The sequence below is a fragment of the Lynx canadensis genome, chromosome A1 (genome assembly GCF_007474595.2).
Source record: "Lynx canadensis isolate LIC74 chromosome A1, mLynCan4.pri.v2, whole genome shotgun sequence".
NCBI lineage: Eukaryota > Metazoa > Chordata > Mammalia > Carnivora > Felidae > Lynx > Lynx canadensis.
The window spans coordinates 192311381-192332729 of NC_044303.2; positions in this window are offsets into that span (position 1 = coordinate 192311381).

Consider the following 21349-nt stretch of genomic DNA (forward strand, 5'->3'; position numbering starts at 1 on the left):
AATTCAAGGTGTTCACGTAGGAGACTCAACAGCTGAATGAGAAGCAGACACACAACACCAGACCAGAGCTGGATGGGCTGTAGAGGTCATACAAATCTACCGGAGAGTTTGAGAACAGAGAAAGAACTCAGATCCTAAAGAAGATGCACCCAACACCCTGTACAATTTGGGGCAGGTTCCTTACAGCTATTGTTGTCAACCACAGTAAGCAAAGGATGAGACAAGAAACAGCAGTGTTCACCTTTTGCTCTCAGAGATACTTGATTTCGCCACCTGGCTTTGCCATTTAGAAACTGCTTGGGGCTAAATGAGGCATCTGAGATCTCCAAGATCTGAGACCTTTCCATTTCCGAATTTACTATCACGAGCCCCATTGACAGTTATCAAGATTAAATGGGGTAATTTATACAAAACCTTCAGCACAGATCTGGCACATAGGAAGACGGATAAAAGACTGCTTAATTTGTGGGGCTATTGTAAGAATTAAATAAGTTGTAATGCAGTGCCTACCCTATAGTAGATACTCAATAAATACTAGCTCATTGTTACTATATAGACATAACAAGCCCTTGACATGGAATCTCACTCACCTACCCAGGGTGCTCCTGACGCCTAAAGAAATACACACGGCTGCTACCAAGTTGAAAATAGAATAAAGAACTAAGTATTAGAGAACTGCTATAATACAATGAACTAACTGTACAAGGCTCTAAGCCTTCCATGATTAGGTAACCTTTGTTTCTTGTTACTTAAACTTCAACCTGGGTTTCCTGTCTCCCAGCCCAGAATGTTGGCTCCCACCCTGCTTAGAAACTGAGTCAGAACACACAACCCTAAGTCAGAAGCCCCAGTGAGGCGCTGAGGACCAGCTTCCCACCTACCCCTGCACAGGGCCTTCCATCGCAGCCTGCGGCCCACAGCTGACGGACAGCCCTGGTATCGGACACCACTTCCTGTGGAAAAGGACGGACAGACACACACATCCAGTTCTGGCATTTACCCCGGAAACCTGAGGTGTAATTGAGGTTTGAGACGCTTTGAGGAAGGGTCAGGTTGATGCTACACCCATGCCATCTTTGTGGTTGACATCTCACCACATCAGTGTGTGCAACTCACGCCTATCTCAGGCAAAAGCTTCGGGGTGAGGTAAATGCCATTTCTTGGACAGCTTCTCCAAGACGTGCTCAATAATAATGAGCTATACTTAAAAAATGCTCGGCGTTTCTCATAAACCAGTAATGTTTCTAGACTAATTCTCATCACATACAGCTGCAATAGTAGATGGGCCACAGTGACCAAAACAATAGCTAATCCTTACTGAATGGTTAATTGTGGACCAGAAACTTTATTTTCAACATAATCACACTCAATCCCTACACCAACTCGAGGGGGCCGGTGCTGAAACTTATCAGGCTTCAAGTGACATTTGCAGGAACTTTTATTGACCAACATATCAACAATTTTTGTGGGGTGTGGGGTTCTTCCCCCCACCATGGGGGGTTTCCACCCAGGGGGCCATGGGAAGAGGAGAAAAGACCAACCTGTGCAATAAAAGACTATCACCTAGCAACAAGGCAAGAGCTTTTTATAATAAAAATAAGTTTCAGGGCACCTGGGTGGCTCAGTCGGTTAATGGTCTGACTTTGGCTCAGGTCATGATCTCACCCTTTGTGAATTCGAGCCCCACATCAGGCACTGCACTGACAGCACAGAGCCTGCTTCGGATCCTCTGTCTCCCACTCTCTCTGCCCCTCCCCTGCTCGTGCTCTCTCTCTCTCAAAACTAAATAAACATTAAACAAACAAACAAAAAAAACAATAAGTCTCATTCCAAGTACAGCTCAAACTCCCCTCCCCCTTTCCGGACCTCCAGGTGACCTTCACATGTGTCTCAATGGGTGCACCGCATTTCTCAGGAAAATGCCTCAGTCCACACACGCTTCTGCGTGCAGATCTAAGAATGGCCAGCGTTGTTTTATATAAGTGAGATCAGCACTCTTTATTATTGCTGCCCCCACTTTATAAATGAAGCACTGAGCCAGGAAGTTCACAAGGCCACACAGCTGGTAAGTGCCAGAAGGAGCACCCGAACCCCGGGCTGGTTGACTCCAGAGCCCACACTCTTCATCATTAGATACATACTCTGTAATTGAACAAATGGCAAGATGTGAATACCAGCCAGGTGGTGAAAATTATTCCTAAGTTTAAATCACCAAACTGTAGTTCTATTGTTTTTTGGGGTTTTTTTCCTCCGTGACTATGAAAAGGAAGATGCAAATACCATTCATGTATTTAACCACCATCAATTGCGCACCAAATATCTACCCAGCACTCTGCTCATATCAGGACCATAAACATTAACAAACTGAGTGCCAGCTCCTGAGTAATTCACAGTCTGGAGGTGGATAAATCACTGTAAAAAAAGAGTTATATAAAAGGAAATCAGTGTGTTCTCAGAAATCTTGTCAGGGTTACAAGAACACAGAAAGACCTGGCCTACTCCCCAGGCATGCCCATAAACACAGAAGGAAAAGAAAGGCTCAGTGCAAGTCTAGCCATAAAAAAGAACCATAAGAGATAGTCCTTTTTTAATTTACCCATCACTATGCATTAGCTACAGCATCCTCAGCTAGGACAACACGTTGGTTGATCTCCTGACTTACAGAGAAGGGCCAAGTATATGTTTTCCCCACAAATTAAGTGACTCCACGATAATGTGTTTCATGATGTTAGATTGGAGAGGTCTGATTCTTCTATTAGTCTCATAGAATAGGTCTCAGAACAGTACAAACAGAAATGAAATAAAGTATCGAATCCCAGGATATGAGAATGTTATTTTCATAGTTTATGTGAATCCGCCCAGGTAGGGCACGGTAAGTTGCTAATCTTTTTGTTTTAATAAATGTGTTTACCAGCTAGGAGAATCCAGCTTGATTCAATGTCTCATAGAGCACTCAATTTTGGTAAATTAAAGTTAATAACATTTCTCCATGAGCTATGATAACATCTCGTGGTGAGTCACAAGGAAAATGCACCGAGTTGTATGGAAAGGTACCAACAGGAGCGTCGTGCACCCCGGCAGTCTCTCGCCTCGAGGACACAAAGGTTAACGTGTGTTCTCATCACAGTTCAGAGGTAGGTGGCTGTATGTCGCCCACTTCTCTGGATTCTATCCAGCTGTCATGGCTGCAAAACTGGGCTGACAGTAAGCCAAAAATCCTATCTAGAAAGACATCAAATGCAGAAAGTCGAGGGAGAATTGTAAGTAGAAGGTTAGAAATAATTACAACTACTACTAAGCATGAAATTAAGCCGTATGCAATGAAACGCATTATTGATAAACTTTCAGTTATCAATTAAAGCTAGAAAAACTCCATTGCCTCTCGCCTGTCTGTTGAAAAGCATAATTGAAGCTCACTTTTGAACAAAGTTTTTTAACGCTAAAAAGTGGTTTAAAAATAGAGTGTTTAATGGTCCACTTTATAATTGATGTCATAACATACACTGCTCCAGAGACAACACAATACACTGCAGTGTGATCATTTGCATAATTGTATAGTTCTCTGGGACTCCGTTCAAACTCATGTTCCCTCCTCTCTCCTACTCCCTCATGCTGGTGATTGGAAGCAGGGGATCTCCTCCCTCTGTGCCTGTGTGTCTTAACTCTGCAACTCTTGCCCATTTAATTAGTCCTCTTTCTGTGGTGGGTGTCAAAAATTGTAGGGCAGGCTGTTGATGGCCATCTTGCTCTGTCTGAAGCCAAACTCACACTTAATTATAGTCCCTTATACTTGAACCTTTCTTCATTTACTCAATGTTCTCATTGTCCATGATCTCATCTGGCTTTCACAACATCTCCATGGGAAAGACAGGACAGAGATTATGATTCTCAGTTTAGAGATGAGGGGACAGAAGATGAGAGGAGCACTCAAGGCCATGTTAGGTGAACAGCAAGCTTGGGATTGAAGATGCCAGTTCAGTTTTTTCTAGAATATGTTGCATGCCTCGTAATTCAAGAAGTGTTTTACCCTGGTACTTCACGCATGGTCTGTAAACTCAAGTAAGGAATATAAGTGAATATTATGACTGAATCATATCGGTGCAAGACAGCAGGGAATGGTGGGGACTATGGCGAAGTGGTAAGCATTTGGGGAGAACTCTGTCTAAAAAAGCATGCCAATTCAAAACAATTTTAAATAGGATATGGGTCAAAAGACAATACACTTAAGGATGGGTAGAAGAGGCCGTAAATCTGGACCTTGAGCAGGCGGTGGTGATTCCTGCATTATACGTATTTGTCAGTACGTATCTAAGGAATAAAAGCTCCCAATGCACACAGAGGCACACCTGGGAACCATATTCCTCCAACAACTGAGAAATGAATTCCCAATAGGAAACCTGTCCTTGGTCTTGAGGCTTCACAGTCTACTGAGAAATGATGGGCAGACCCATCAAAACATCACCCCCTCAGGGAAGCCACTCTTCAACTCCTCCCAGTCAGAGTTAGGCAGGTTTTCTTCAGAACTCTCCTAGCCCTTTGCACACACTGGGATGAGAAATAATTCTGTGTGCAATGCAAGAGAAACTGTGTAGTGATTTTGCTTCTAAATTTACCTTAGCATAAAGCCTTCCTGGCACTCAATAATGTTTGACCGTGAATTACAGAAGGTTTCGATAAAACTCAAGTCCTCTGAAGGCAAACAAACAAAAGGAAGAGAGGTGGTTGAGATGAGACGGTTTCTGGCTGTAAGAGGAGCGACAACACTGAGCACTTATTCTAGGTTCTTCAAGATGCAGCAAAGGCTAGAGGTTAAGGGCATGGTATTAGAGGCAAGGAAACCTGAATGCAAATTACGGCACCGGTTCCAATGTGCTGCGTTATAGTAAGCAAAGGCTCTAAAAATGCTCCGCGCTTCATTTTCCTCTTCCATAAGAAAGGAATAATGATGCCCAACTCACAGTGCCATCACAAGGATTCAGTGTAGAGTAAGTGTTCCCTTCATTCATGATTTAATTCATTCAGCAAATATTGATGGAGCGTCTATGATCTTAAGGCAACTACTAGGTGCAGAGGATACAGGGCTAGTCCTTGACCTCATGCGGTTTTCATTCTAGCAGATAAGATGGAGATTGATTAAATAATCACAGAAATCAATACAAAATTATAACCATGATAAGTGTTTTGAGGGAGACATTTATGGCCCTATGAGATTGGGGGTGGGGGAATCAGACCTGACTGGGGAGGCTAAGGGTCAGGGGAAAAAGGAAATAGCTGAGGGTACCTGGGCGGCTCAGTCGGTTACGTGTCCGACTCCTGGTTTGGGCTCAGGTCATGATCTCACGGGTTCATGAGTTCAAGCCCCGCATTGGATTCTGTGCTGACAACACAGAGCCTGTTTGGGATTCTCTCTCTCCCTCTCTCTCTGCCCCTCCTCTGCTCACACAGTCTCTGTTTCTCTCAAAAATAAATAAACTTTAAAAACATTTCTTTAACGATTAAAAAAAGGAAGTAGCTGGAGAGCAGGAGAAATCTGAAAAATGAGTAGGCATTCATCAGTTGGGAACAGGAGAAAAGACTGAGCAGAAACACAGCCTCGGTGAGGGTCCCCTGGGAGACAGTGAGTCAGAGCAGGACACATAAATTATAACAAAGTTAGGATACTTGAGTGATGCAAGCCATGGGGAGCATGGCTGATAATACTGAGGTTAGGTAGCAGAGACCACACCATGCAGAAACCTGTGGACTATTGCTTTTTTGTATGTTTATTTTTGAGAGAGAGAGAGTCGGGGGTGGGCAGGGCACAGAGAGAGACACACACACAGAATCTGAAGCAGGGTCCAGGCTCTGAGCTGTCAGCACAGAGTTGGACACGGGGCTCGAACTGACAGCCACGAGATCATGACCTGAGCTAAAGTCAGACGTTCAAATGACTGAGCCACCCAGGCGCCCTGGAGTATGAGCAATGAAGAGCCTTGGAACTGGTCAGATCATATTAACTTCAGAAATCTATCACTCTAGCTATATGGCATGTGGAGAATTAGGCATTGGGGGAGGGGGCGGGAAGTTAAATGGACATTATGTTCCACCAGATAATAACAAGTGGTCCTTTAGGCTACAGTGTTGGCAATGAGACGAAGGAAAGCGGAATAGGGCTTAGTGTTATTTAAATAACCCTTGTTATTATTGCTGTTACAGATATTACATGCATTATCTCATTTAATCCTCATAAAATCTCAGTAGGGAAGACCACTAGTCTCATTAAGTATAGAGAAAACAAGATCTTGAAGAGATCATGTGGTTTGCTCAGGGTCAAATGGTTGCCCATAGGCTTGACTTCAAAGTACTCTGCACTATCCCAAATTGCCTTTGGACAGGCAGGCTACAAAATAAAGGTAGTAATGCCTTAGAAGATGGCACCAAGTGAGTCAAAACTGTAACATAAGAGGGGCGCCTGGGTGGCTCACTCGGTTAAGCATCCAACTCTTGATTTCAGATCAGGTCATGTTTTCACGGTTTGTGAGTTCGAGCCCCACATCGGGCTCTGTGCTGATATATGGGGCCTGCTTGGGGGTCTGTCCCTGTCTGTCTGCCCCTCCCCCACTTGCTCTCAATCTCTCTCTCAAGTGCCCTCTCTCTCAAAATAAATAAAAATAAAACTTAAAAAATGTAATATAAGAAAGGGTTGAACCTTGGCTTTTATTTGAACAAAAGAATGTTTTTTGTTTTTTGTTTTTAATTTTAGAGCCTTGATCTGCATCACAAACAAATATAGTCATTTCAAAGTTATATAGCAATTTTGAGACAGAAGCTGTCAGGGTGCTCATGTACATAGATCAAAGAGTACCAAAAACAAAACAAAACATGTGCACTACTATCCACTGACAATTTGTCAAATTCAAAAATGTAGAACTCCTGTTGGTGAATATTTTTACCACCCACTTCCCTAAAACCATGCAATGGTTTCTTATTATCATCATTGAAAATAAATGTAGCCATGATTTAATTTTGTGTACATTTTTTTACGTTTTTATTTCTTGATTTTGTGAGAGACAGAGACAGCACAAGTGGGGGAAGATGAGAGAGACAGGGAGAGAGAGAATCCCAAGCAGGCTCCGTGCTGCCAGCACAGAGCCCGCTGCAGGGCTTGAACCCACGAAGCTGTGGGATCATGACCTGAGCAGAAACCAAAAGTCAGACACTTAACAGACTGAGCCACCCAGGTGCCCCCTAATTTTGTGTGCATTTCATCAAGACATTTTGTAGTTGAATTTACATAGTGAGGTGCTAAGCAGGTCTAAAACTATCAAAGAACCACTTTGGCGAAAGACAGAAAGACAGAAAGACAGAAAGACAGAAAGACAGAAAGACAGAAAGAAAGAGAAAATTCTAAATGTGAAAGGGTTTTAGTTAATCCACAAAGGTGTTACCATCTCAATTACATCTCAATTACATCATCTCAATTACATTCACAAGACCACCCCTCTTCCTTTTACCAGAGAGGTTACAAATTCAAATGCTTACAGAGCCCCATCAGGGACAGCAAATGTATACAACAGTCTGGAGGAGTAAGGGCTGTTATAAGCCAGTGAGCACAGGTCCCACCTAAAGGGCAATCCGGTTTCACTGAAACACACTTCCCTCCACTGAACAGCTTCTCGGACTTAGATGTAACTCTGGCCAAGGGCCAAAAGTAGCCCACGAACACCAAGGTGTTAAACTGAGAAGGATCCCTCACTGTTCACAAACCATTAAGCACAGTATCTTTTAAAATGTATTTTGTAATGTAAAGTATGAAGCTGTTTTAAAATTCTCATTCTTCAAGAAAACTGTCATTTTAAGACGCTGTTCTATAAATACAGACTAGGAACGGAATCTTTAGAGAAATACTGTTCTTCATACATTAATTAAAAGGGACAAATATGGGTTATTTTTTTTTCCTCCCGAACGAAATGCAGCCTTTAATGCATCTCTCCAGGGTGGTTTCCTTTTACCATCTAGCAGATATGGGAAAATTACATGTGGAACATGCCAGCTCTGGTCTATGTTTAAATAAACTCTCTGCCCTATGGTGGGACAAGATGTAAAGGAATGAGTAATACATTTACTTTCTGTACATTCTTGGAACAATCCTCACACACCAAAACTATTATTTATCTAAATCATGTAAAAAAATATCTTTTCTATTTGCAGTACATCTGTACGTTCATTTTGATGGCATGTGATTATACAAAATCATTACAAGCACCCAGATTCTAATTGTAACAATGATGGTTTGCTTCAAAACTTTTCAGGTTCCTAGCCCTCTTCTTCCCAAAGTCAGTTTAAAAGCTGGAATCATTTTAGAATCTTTAAGTGAAAGAAATGTTACTCTCTCAGGCCAAACAAGCATGAATCAATATCAAACAGCAGCAATAACTAAAGTCATTATAATTTCAACAAAAACAATTCATGCCAAAGTCACCTGAATTTTAAATAAGCTTACTTGTCTTGCAGAGTAATAGAATTCCATAATTGTGAAATCTATAGGTTTTGGTAACAAAGCTGCCAAAATACTTTGATAAATTTACGGACAAGAAGGAAAAAACGCAGGGTAGATTATGATAAGATTAGGGTGGTAAATGTATAACCCTAACCCACCATAGACAAAGAACTTCAATTTATGACTGATACAAAGATCAGAGCTTACAAGAATGAAAGCATCTCTCAGAGTGTGCCCCAAGGCTCTGTTTTGCTGCCTCCCCCTATTGTGCATCCTCTTTAAAAAATCTTTTGGGGCACCTGGGTGACTCAGTCACTTAAAAATCCGACTCTTGATTTTGGCTCAGGTCATGATGTCACGGTTCAGTTCATAGGATTGAGCCCTGCGTCAGGCTCTGCACGGACAGCATAAGCCTGCTTAGGATTCTCTCTTCCCTCCCCCACCCTGCCTCTGCCCCTCTCCCGCACAAGTGGACATGTGCACACTCTCGTGCTCTCTCTCTCTCTCTCTCAACATAAACTTTAAAAAATCTTTTAATTAAAAAGTAGGAAAAAGTCCTAGAAGTCCAATCCTGCTTGTCAAATGTATGCATGGCACAAGTTTCATACAATGATTAAATTTTGGAGTATCAAAGTGATCTAAATAGATTAGAATACAGGGCCAATACCACAAATAAATGCTTGACAAGGTAAACGCCTATTTCTACATCCGAGCTCAAAATTAAATCCATTGCCAAATCATCACACAGAGAAATAATTGGATAATTACTCAGAAGGAACGGAGGGTTACACATGGATCCAAGCCCATCTTAGGCTGCAAGGGAGAAGGCAGCATGAGGGGGAAGGAGGAACATGTGGGGCAGAGTTTAAGACCCCCCCAGCTGTGAGGCTTGCAAGCTAGGTGATCCCCGAACTTCACTTAAGTCAGTTTCCTTCTCTATCAAATGGTGATAATAATTATTGCGTAAAGAATAATGACTAAATAACATAGTGAACATACTAGGGATATTAATAATAATGATAATAGCATCTATCACCTATTTGAATCATTAATTACAGGCACTATCACATTAATCTGTCTTCTGTTACAGTGTTTGGCACAGAGCAGGTGTCTAATAAACTATGGCTCCCATTATGAACTAGTTGGCCTTACAACGTTATCTGGGAGAATCACTCATAAGCATGTCATTAAAACATCCCCAAAGTTCCTGACTCTCGACTCCAGAGTCCAGTATCTGCAGCAAGCCCCAGAGACCCTGGCCCTTGTGGGGACCAGTTCTACCACAAGTCATGTCTAGAATTTCTGAACCTTTTAATGTAGGGCCCTCCTTTAGAACGGTTTATTTTCTCTGCTCATGATGGCTCAGGAAGTATGGCAAGACTTTCTCAGTGGATGATCACATATGCCTCTTGACCTTTATCATCTAGGGGTACTTGAAAGAATGAATTTAATATTATGGCATAGACCACATTTTTGGTCGTATTGTTCCCAACATAACCTCAAAAATATGTCAGAAATCTATGTGGGTCTGAGTGATGTTACAGTGAATCAAAACTTAATTTTTATCTATTGGGTAAGAGATGTTATTTTGGAACACTTTGGGCTACTCTGATCAGGAGAAATTTAACATTTGGAGAACATTTAATTTAGAGAACATCCAGAAGAAGGTAGCTGGGATTATAAAGGCTCTAAACATCATATCTTAGGATGAATAGTTTAAAGGCTATGAATGTACAACTCATGAAGCCTGGTTGGGGTACGGAAAAATTGAGGAAAAAAGGGCACTCTCTCAAAATGTGTGAAAGGATTCCCTGTGGAATCACGAATAGCTGAACACAAGCTATAAGCAGGAGAAAGGAGCTCTGGATAAGTAACCTAAGAACAGTGAGGTGACCAACAATGGAACCAAGCACATTAAGTTCTAGAAAATTCTACATCACTAGAAATATCTGAGCAAAGGCCAAACTACCACATGCTAAGACTGTTGTAGAACGAATACCTCCCACCCGCAATATAATTTTAGATCACAGGTTTCAACCAAACACTCCCACAGACAGATCAGATTATGTTCAGTTTGGCCCTCCATGCTATTTTCCTCCTAAGATGAGTTGTGTAAACATATTTAAATTTAAAACATATAAGTAAAACTCCATACTTCCAGCTTCCTTTGAAAATCAGAAGATGAGGCAATACTCATAGCCAGACTGTGACAATCAGCTGGAGTCTGATTTTGATGGTCTCTATCATACTCTGTGGCTGATGCCATTTGCTTTCATATCTCCTTGGGATTTCTAAATTAAATGATCTCTGGATCTTTTTGACCCAGCACGATTCTGTAATCCAAATGGGAAGAACTCTGGATTTTGAACCAGAAGGTCCATATGTTGTCCAAATTGACTGAGTTTGTGTCCCTGGACAGGAGTCCTCCAGTCTGTGTTTTTCTAATAGGGGTACGATGCGTTTCCCCACCATCTCATAGGATTGCAGTTAAGAATGATATGAAATCATTTCCGCAAGCAACACCACAGCACTTATCAATGTAAGATACTATCACCAAACACACAGATGGCTTCCTTATTCATTTCAGGAACAGAATGATATGGCTTTAGATATTTTCTTAAAATAAAAACAGATTTGATAAATATCCAAAATACCTATGATTTGAAAGGACCTAGATGAAATTACTAGAAGGCCTGATGAAAACAATAAAAATCCTGCAGTAAATTGTGTGTGTGTGTGTGTGTGTGTTTCACATCTTTAGGTTGAACAAAGTTTATTAATGTATTTTGTATCTGCTTTATACCACTTTGCCTACAGGAGATTAACAACTTGACTTTTTTTTTTAAGTTAGACTAATATATATGGAGAAAGGAAGGCAGAACACTGTGACAATTTCCAGAAATTTCAAACAAACTTGACACTGAGAAAATAACACCACTCCTGAATGACTCATGCTAATTGCTGCATACATCACACACACTGGATCATTACAAAACTCTCCATTTTCTTATATCTGATTAGAGATGGGGATTGTCAGAGAATCACTGGAGTGAAGCTACTAGAAGGAAGTGAGCTACAGAGTAGAATTTTCTGCGTAGATACTGCAATCATCAAGAACTATAACCGGAGGTGTTTTGAGGAAAGACAGTGAGCCAACCAGGATCTAAAATCTTTAAGAATTCAAGAGCCATGACCTGGGGATCTGTGAACTACCATACCGAGGGACGGTAGCTGGTAATAGTCAAGGGTTCAAACTTTAAATCAAACAGCACATAGAAAGGCCCTATCCTCAGAAAGAACAAGAGGTTGGGAAAAAAAAAAACAAAGGCCAGCACAACCAGTGAGAGGGAGAGACAGGTGTGAGACAAGATGGAGAAGTAGGGGAAGGATTTGATTCTTACCCGAAGACAAAATAAAAAGAACAGAATAACGTTAAAGTAGCCAAATGTGACAGGATCAGATTTGCCTTTTCTTTACCACAGCAATAAATGGTCAGGTTGTACAGTTGTTTAGGAATGTTAAGACTCTACTTAATTAGAGGTAGGGAGAAATTCTGAGAAATGTCCGGGAGAAGCCTGGGTTTTTGATTTGCCTAACTGGAGCCATTTTACCGAGATAGAGAAGTGGAGAGTAGCAACACTAAGCTAGGGAAAAACTCTAAGACTTTGGATAAGAATAATCTTGTTATAAGCTTGTAACACAGAATATGATAAGTGCTGTAATTTAGACATAACTACCTTATGTTATGGTAGACTGTGAAGCCAGAATACGGAGGTTCAAATCCCAGCTCCACCATTTCGTAGCTGGTAACTCAAGCTAGTAGTTAACCACAACACCTTCAAAATGGAAAGATTCAGACTTCACAAGTGAGAATAAAAGGAAGGAAAAGACTGACTATTCTGCATCCGTCATTACAAGGAACTGGTTTGAAACTCATACAAATTAAGCAAGCAAAATTTAAAAGCCAGCTAATCAGTGAGAGTCTCCCCTTCCCAACGTCAATCAACTCCAATAACCACACTTTCTCAGATAAAGGGTAGCCAACTACCTAAACCCTCTGCTTCTCAAAGCCAGGTAATCTCTGGACCCCACTGGCCATGCACCTCTCCGAATGCATCCCTTGCCTCTCCCTCAAGAAGACCGCGATCATACACGACTTGGAACTTCATTTATTTTCCTTCCTCTCAAATATATTATACACATATAAGCAATTTAGTGGTGCTTATTCTCGAGCAAAATGCAAAAATGTTATTATAAATATCATACCATAAATTATGTATTTCTTATTTTTATTTTTGAGAGAGAGTGTGCACACATGCATGAGCAGGAGAGGGGCAGAGGGAGAAAGAGAGAGAATCCCAAGCAGGCTTCATGCTCGGCTCAGAGCCCAACGATGGACTTGATCCCATGACCCTGGGATCATGACCTGAGCTGAAATCAAGAGCTGGATGCTCAACCAACTGAGCCACACAGGCACCCCATAAATAATGTAATTATCATTCAACGTTTTGATCTCACTACTCATCTCTAGGTTAGCGTATGTAGTCACAACTCACGTGTTTTCTCTGCCATGTCATCCACTGCATAAATATTCTACAACTTATTTATTCACCCTCCTAATGATGGGCAGTTTGGTTATTTCCATTTTTTTACTATTATAAATAATGCTTGCATGAATATTCTGGTATGTGTCAACTGCATCACATAAGCAAGAGTATCTAGAAGACATACACAGAGTAGCAGAACCACTGGGTCAGAGAGGACACCAATGTCTAACTTCACAAGAAAATGCCACATTTCTAAATGATGGCCAATGATACACTCAAAGCAATGTATTAAAGTCCTCCCCAAGGCTTCATATGTTAAGGCATCTTTATCTGTTCTAATCAAGCAAGCATAAACAACATTTTATTGATGTCTCATTTTTCATTCCCCCAGTTACTAATGAGGTTTTGCAACTTTTCATACATTTGTTATCATATGTCCTTCCCGGGGTGCCTGGGTGGCTCAGTCAGTTGGGCATCCGACTTCGGCTCAGGTCATGATCTCATGGTTTGTGAGTTCAAGCCCTGCATGGGGCTCTGTGCTGGCAGCCCAGAGCCTGGAGCCGGTTTCAGAGTCTGTGTCTCCTTCTCTCTCTGCCCCTCCCCAACTTGTACACTGTCTCTATGTCTCTCAAAAAAATAAATAAATGTAAAAAAAAAATTACCATATGTCCTTCCTTTTCAGAGTAACTCCTACTAAAGTCCTTTGGCCATTTTGCCATTAGGTTATCTTATTCTTTTGTAGTAGCTTTTTATATATGCTATTCACTACTTCTTCATCATTTACATGTGTTGCAAGAAAATAAAAAATAACTTTCCAGTTTGTGGCTGATCTCCTCACTTTACATATATTTGAAGTAATATAAAACAAAGGAACTATAAAGTCAACGGTTTCTTTTGCAATGTCTAATAAAACTGGTAAGCAGCTAATGGGATCCATGGGGGGCGGGCAGGAGAGAGGAAGATGGAAGGCAGATTATAAAGCTGTCTGGGAGTTTGATTCTGTGGTTGATTAGACACACATTCCTATTGTCTAGTATTTTGTTTATTTTCTTCAAAAAATACACAGGTGAGGAAAAACAGCCTATTATTTAACCTTGTTTACAATTTACCAATTTATTTTACCTCCCATTCCACCTTCTCTGTACCAGACCTTCTTTCTAGGATACTTTTCCTTTGTACAGTTTCCATAGTGAAGCTCTATTTGTCTGGAAATGTCGTTTATTTTGTTCTTACTATTAAAAGGGTAACAAGTCTTGCTTGATGGCTTATTTTCTCTCAGGTGTTTGAAGAGACCCTGCCAGGTCTTCTTCTTCCACTGCTGTCAAGGAACAGCCTCCCGTCCGTGTTGATTGTGGTTCCTTTGTAGATGACCTGTCTTTGCTCTCTAGATGCTTCTAAAACCTTCTACCATTTGTATGTTTACATTTCGCTATGTTTTGCAATTTCACCACAACATGTCTCGGTATGGACTCATTCTTTATTTTTCTTGCTTGTACTTTCTGTATCTGGGGATTGACATCATCCATCGGTTTTAGAAAATTCTCAGACATTATCTCTTCAAATGTGTCTCTCCTCCATTTTGTTCCTTTTCTGGGGCTCCGATTAAGCATATAACAAACTTAGTCTGTTGTTGCAGGCTACCATTTTAAATAACTGCCTTTAGGGGTTCCCCGGGTGGCTCAGTCTGTTAAGCATCTCTTGGTTTCAGCTCAGGTCATGATCTCACGATTCATGGGATTGAGCTTACGTGGGGTTCCACGCTGTCAGTGCTTGGGATTCTCTGTCTCCCTCTCTCTCTGCCCCTCCCTTGCTTGCTCTCTATCTCTGTCTCTCTTGAAATAAATAAATAAATAACTGCCTTTATTCCTTTGACGATTCATCTCTATTTTATATTCTACATGTGCTAATTCCAATAACTAAAAAAGGGGGGGTATTTTCTGTTTTGTTTTATGATATCTCTGATAATGGCTGGTTTTCTTGTGTGTTTTTATCATCTTTGATTGTCGGATCACTTCTTTATCTTTACCCATGGGATTCCTGTAGTCTCAAATAAGGCATGCTTTCCTTAGAGAGGATTTGTGGTTGCTTTTGCTGAAAGCCGCAGGAGGCTACCAACCTAGGACAATTTGGTCCCCTTCTGGTCCTGATTTCATGCAGGGGTCAAGTTCTCATTTCTTGTTTCCAACCGGCTTACTCAAGGCTGATCCTGAGATACAGAGCTTTATGGGTATTTGCCTCAGAACAATTCTCGTCATCCTCACTTGTTCCTTGCTCAGTACGTTCTACTTGAATTTCTGCTCAAGCTTTGTGTTTGTTTTCTTTGGGGTGGTGGTTGGGTATTTGGAGAGTTAGGGATTTCCCTTACTCCAAATCTAGCAGTGCATTAAACCTAGGTTTAACCATGATCTAGGTATTTTATACCTAGACCCTTTGAGACAGTCTGCCAAGTGAAAGCATAAAATAACTATTTTTAATTTACTGTTGTAAGAGTTCAGTTGATATAATCTGGGTCATATAAAACTGTTCACTATCCATTATATGGTGGCTCTCTGATGACACGTTAGAAATGCCATCCAATTATGTCACTCCTACCTAATCACTTCCTTCTCTGGATCCTAGAGAATTCACTGTCTACAAGCATCCAGTTTAAGTCTTAACTATAAACAATAGTTTATCATTCTCAATATGCTCTGGGTAAGTGTATGCAATCTCTAAGTTCTCCAAAGACAGAAAGCATGGTCTTTACTTGTCTTCTATTCTCCCAGGACCCCAAGGACAAAAGTTCTTTGACCAAAAAATAATTGTTGGTAATTTCATGTGTTAAAAAAGAAAAGTTCACACAACTGAGTTAAAAATAGAATTCTTGAAAACAAGCACAAAAGAGACACAATTACAGATCTTCTATTTTCCAAAATAATTCATCCATTTATCACAAGTAAAATCAATGATGAGAAATATAAATACCCAGCCCCCTTCTTAAAACTACAATTTAAACTGTTCACAGCAAAACTTCCTGGAGGAGGTGGGAGGGGAAAGGGTACCACCAATGCCTTGAAGGAAAATGAAACTCTTAACTTTGCACATAATAAATTGCATTTGTTTCTGTATGAATCTCCCTCTCTATCACATTCTTAAACAAGTGATGGGAAGCAGAAATCTATTTCCTCCTCCAAGAGGAACAACCAAAACAGACCTAATGATACAAGCACAATCCCTTAGTGAATAAAATTACAAAGAGTCTAGCTACTCGGGTCCAATTTGTAATCAGAGCATCAAGCCATACTGTACGAAAATGTCAATTCTGGCGCAGCCTTGATGAGCTAAGATTGAACGCAGGGGCCAGTTTATCATATTCTCCCGACTGCCCTCTTTTAAAGCTGGCAGGTTCAATTTGAGTACAAAAGGGTTTTCAGTTTGAGGGATTTTGCATCTGAAAAGGAACCACCGGACTGATAGTGTTTTTCACGGCTATGTTATTTTCTTAACAGAAATAAATGCACAGTAAACATCCAATATAAATATTTTCTCAAAATCAAGTAGTCCTATATGTATGTTTCCATAACACTCTTCCCTGGGATGTATAAAAATAAAAATCTTGCTAAGAGTTGAGATATTTTTGCTGTTAAAAATGTGTGTCCTTCAATAAAAATATATTAACACATTTCAAGCATTTTGATACAGTCTGCTTTTATCTCTGTCTTTTGAGCTGGTGGGGGTAGCATGGAAGGAACACATTAAGGCAGGGTGGGGACAGAAGAACTGGCTGGTATTAACTCTGGGCTATTTCATTTCATTCTATTTCATTCAAAACAACAGATCTTAAAGCTGACAAAAACCTCACAACTTTGAATACAAAGTAAAAATTCCTCCCTCCTTTGGCTGGTATGGAAATTCCCTTAAAACTGGCTGTTTTACAAATTTCACTGAGTTCTCTGCGCGCCCATTAGGAGGGAGCTGCCCCGTTATTTTCACACTAGCCAACCTAGTGAGTTTGTTTTCTGATTCATTCATTTATTCAAGTGTATATTCCTTCACTGAACATTTACTGGGTCCTTTGCTGTTTCCTTCGAACTCGCCAGAACTATAGGCAAGAGAGTTTCACTGAAAACTCCTGAGCTCTCATATATTCATAGACAGGAAAATCTATTTTCTTATAATTGAGAAATCGCCATGTAGAGCCTTCTTCAAACCTTCTAGAGAACCCTAGTTGGAACATTTCTATTTGTGCAGCACACCTATCCATTGGCCTAATGCACCTCTTTCCTAGGAACCGAGATGAACTACTATAGTTTCTACTTCAAGTACCACTAGCTTCCTTGCAGGTTCTCTTTTGTGAAACTCACAATCCCTCCTCAGGGCCTGTGTACTCACTCTCCCTCTGCTTGGAAGGTTCTTTTAGCAGATAACTCCTAGATAACATCTGGCTTACGTCTCAATAACACACAATTATTTATCATTCTCCACCTGTTTTGAGTAAGTAAATGCCATTTACAGATTCATCAAGGACTAGAAGCACTGTCTGTCTTTATCTGCTATCTTCCCAGGATCCCAGAGACAAATCCTCAACAAGAGGATGCCAAGATCCTCAACAAATAATTGTCCATAGTTTCATGATGTGAAAAAAGTTCATACAATAGTGAAAACTTTTTCTTTTGTTTTAAGAGAGAGGAGCAGGGGAGAGTCAGAGAGAGAGAGAGAGAGAGAGAGAGAATCCCAAGCAGGCTCCATGCGGTCAGCACAGAGCCCAATGCAGGGCTTGATCTCAGAATTCATGAGATCACAACCTCAACCCAGATGAAGAGTTGGATGCTTAACCAACTGAGCCACCCAGGTGCCCCATCGTTTCTTAAAAACATGTGCAAATTCAGCTCAATTCACTGGGGCCTTCCCTGGCTTCACTCCCACCCCCCCCCTCTCTCTCACACACACACACACACACATACACACACACACAAGCAAGTTCACTCCAGACTTTAGGCTCTTAGTCACTACAGTTGACCACAGCTAAATAAATCCCAGCACATCCATTATACAGCTCAGAAAAATAAAAAGGCAGCTCAATACAAACATATGTCAACATTCACCAAGATGTACCATTTAAATTTTAAAAAACAAGGTCTGTTTTAGGGTGTCATTCACATGAAAGAGGAAAATCATGTGCATATTGTCCCCAGATGTAGTAGGAAAATGGAGAACACACGAGAATCATGGTTGTACCAAGAAAGAGGGAACTGAGGACTTGGGATCAGAAATGGAAGAATGCTTCCTTTTTGCCAATTTGTATCGGTTAGCATTTTACCATTTGCACACAGTGTTAAGTTAAAATTTACCATTTTTTAAAAGGTCTGCCCCCATCCCAGGACTCATCAGAGCTTCCAGAAAGAGTTCTTTGTACACCAAGAACGGCAAAGCCAGGCTCTCATAAGCTCTTCATATTAATGCCTTTAAACCTAAGAGTAATGGCCTCTGAGTTGAGAAGGGGGAGTGGCCAGAAAGAGAAGGGTATAGGGAGAGAGGACCTCCTAGGTGGCATTAATGCTTCTTCCATCCTCCAGTATCATAGCCTTAATCATATGATCAATACATCTGTGGAGGTCCACAGAGGAGCCACCACCATCTCTGCCTCTCCAAAGACCCTTTAAGCCACAAACACCCACCACCAAACTCATGCATCACAGATCAACTGTCACTCAAATCTCACAAAAAGTCTCTACACAAAGGGAGTGAGTCAAGGCTAAGTCAGAAGGCAGATACCATGAGCAATCAATGACAACAATCCACTATCAGACTGATGCTAAATTATGGTCCAGCATCCACAATCAAAGATGCCTTTACTCATAGGTGTGAGCGGGCACCGGGAGCCCAGGTCTAACACTGGCTCTGTACTAGCTCGTCATAGCACCTTGGACCAGGGAAAATAGTTATCCTTCCCCGGGCCTCACTTTCTCCACCTCTAAAAATCTATAGTGGCTGATTAGGTAAGCAGTTTTCAGATTGTGGGTTTCACACCATTAGTTGTGAAATCAATTTTATGGGTCACAGCAAAATTTTTTTAAAAAATTAACTAGAATAGAATGGAAAGCATCAGAGTGTATCACCCATGTTAAGGGTAAGTATCATTTTTTGAAACTTTTGTTTCGTGTATATTTGTGAGTATGTTGTATCTGTATGTGGATATGTGCAGAGTAATAGAACAGGAAATACCACAAAATAAACACAGTCAAGGTAAGTGTTATTTTTTAAAAAAAACCTTTGTGTCCGTTGTGTGTGGCTATATACTAGATAAGGATGTAAAACGTTTCTTCACGTACATTATAGTCATTTGTAAGCCACAGGACAAGACAGATATTCTCTAAGCTCCTTTCAACCTAGGAATTTTCTAAGTCAACTGGAGACAGTATAACCTAGTGAACTTCGAACCTGAGAAAAGCCTGGGTTCAAAGCCCTGCTCTACACTGTCAGTGGTGACGATTTGGTGCACATTAACCTTTCAAGTGTCAGCTTCCTTAGCCTTCTCTGAAGATCCCACTTGGAGACGGGGGTGTCTGGGAATAGGGAAAAGGAAGAGATAACGTTCCCTCCTGCCCTTTTGCATTGCTGCTTCCCAATATTTTCCTGCTCAGACTACTACTTTCTTTCTTACAATTCTAGGCAGATCCTGCCCAACTTTGGGGTGTATTTGTCAATCTATGGTAACATCGCGAGTCCCGTACCTGTAACTACAACACTGGGCTACTGGGCATATGAAATGAGAAAAAAAAAAAACACAAACAAACATGGAAGGAACTTAGGACCACCTCAGTACATAGTAGGACCTCAATAAATGCTAAGAGTAATAGTGGAATTAGAAGCCATAGTAACAGGTGGTGGTGGTAGTGATGATCGAGTTTATCCTTAATGGCTATCAAAATGCCTCCAGCAGGGTCAGACATATGGATGAGATAGTAGGTCTAAACGGATGAAGTAACTAAATGATATCCTGCTCAGAAAGTTTTACATTTTAATAGAGGACCACAAAATATTCCAAATTATTTGAATCCCAAAGTAATTACTTTTTTTTTTCCTTCCAAGATTGTATTTAAATCCAAGTTGGTTAACATAGAGTGTAGCATTCATTTCAGGAGTAGAATCTAGTGATTCAACACTTTCATATAACACCCCGTGCTCATCACAACAAGTGCCCTCCTTAATGCCCATCACCCATTTAGCACATCTCCCACCCACCTTCCCTCCAGCAATACTCAGTTTGTCCTCTGTAATGAATAGTCTCTTATGGCTTACCACCCTCTAGGTTATTTTTATTTTTCCTTCCCTTCCCTTCCCCTATATTCACCTGTTGTGTTTCCTAAATTCCACCTGAGTAAAATCATATGGTATTGAAATCGTACCATTTGCAATGACGTGGATGGAACTAGAGTGTACTATGCTAAATGAAATCAGTCAGAGAAAGACAAATACCATAGGAATTACTCCTTCATGGAGGGACTTTAGGAACCCAGACAAGGTAGGGAAGAGAGTAATTCATTCTGGTGGTAGGGATACAAAGAAAGATGCCTCTCCCTTGCACCCAGTCCTTGAAGACCAAATCATAAATAGCACCAACCATCTCAGACTGATTGTGGTTGAGAGGAAAGAGAATTCTTAATGGGGACTTCTCTCCTTGAATAATCACAATTTTGTTACTTTTGGTTGGTTTGGGCAAACACTTTGGGATGCGGGGAAGGTGCTATGTTGAGAGATTTCTGCTGCCTTGTCAGCACTGATTATAATGTTTCCAAAAGATCATCCACAATACATCGCACCAATGATCTGTGTCTTACTGTCTCCATGATATTGACACCATGTGATAAAGATCTGTGTGTTAACAATGTCAGAGTAACTGCCCACACTTCTGTGCCTGTGGATGTATTTAGGCTGGTCCATTCAGTCAGACACCAAAGCATCCTGGAGGGAGACACAAAGGTCCCAAGGTGACTACATCCCACATTAAACAAAAAAAAAAACAGTCAAGAAGAAAGAGGAGCCTTATCTGAACCACTATTTTGCCAGCAACCCTCAGCCAGGGGTTTGGCAATGCACTTCCATATATCCTTAAATCTCCCTGAAATATTATGTTTGAACATCAGAGGAAGATCCCTGTCAAGCCTCATTTCCTTGTTTGAAAAGCAGACTGGGAATCCCAGAAGCCCATATGACCTTGGCAACACAGGACCTGCTACCATGCTCTCCTGCAAACTTCTCTGAAACTTGGGGTTTGTCCTAGCTACACACTACCTCAATCTTGCTTTCCTCCTTTCCAGCATGGGCTTGATCTTGGAATTCT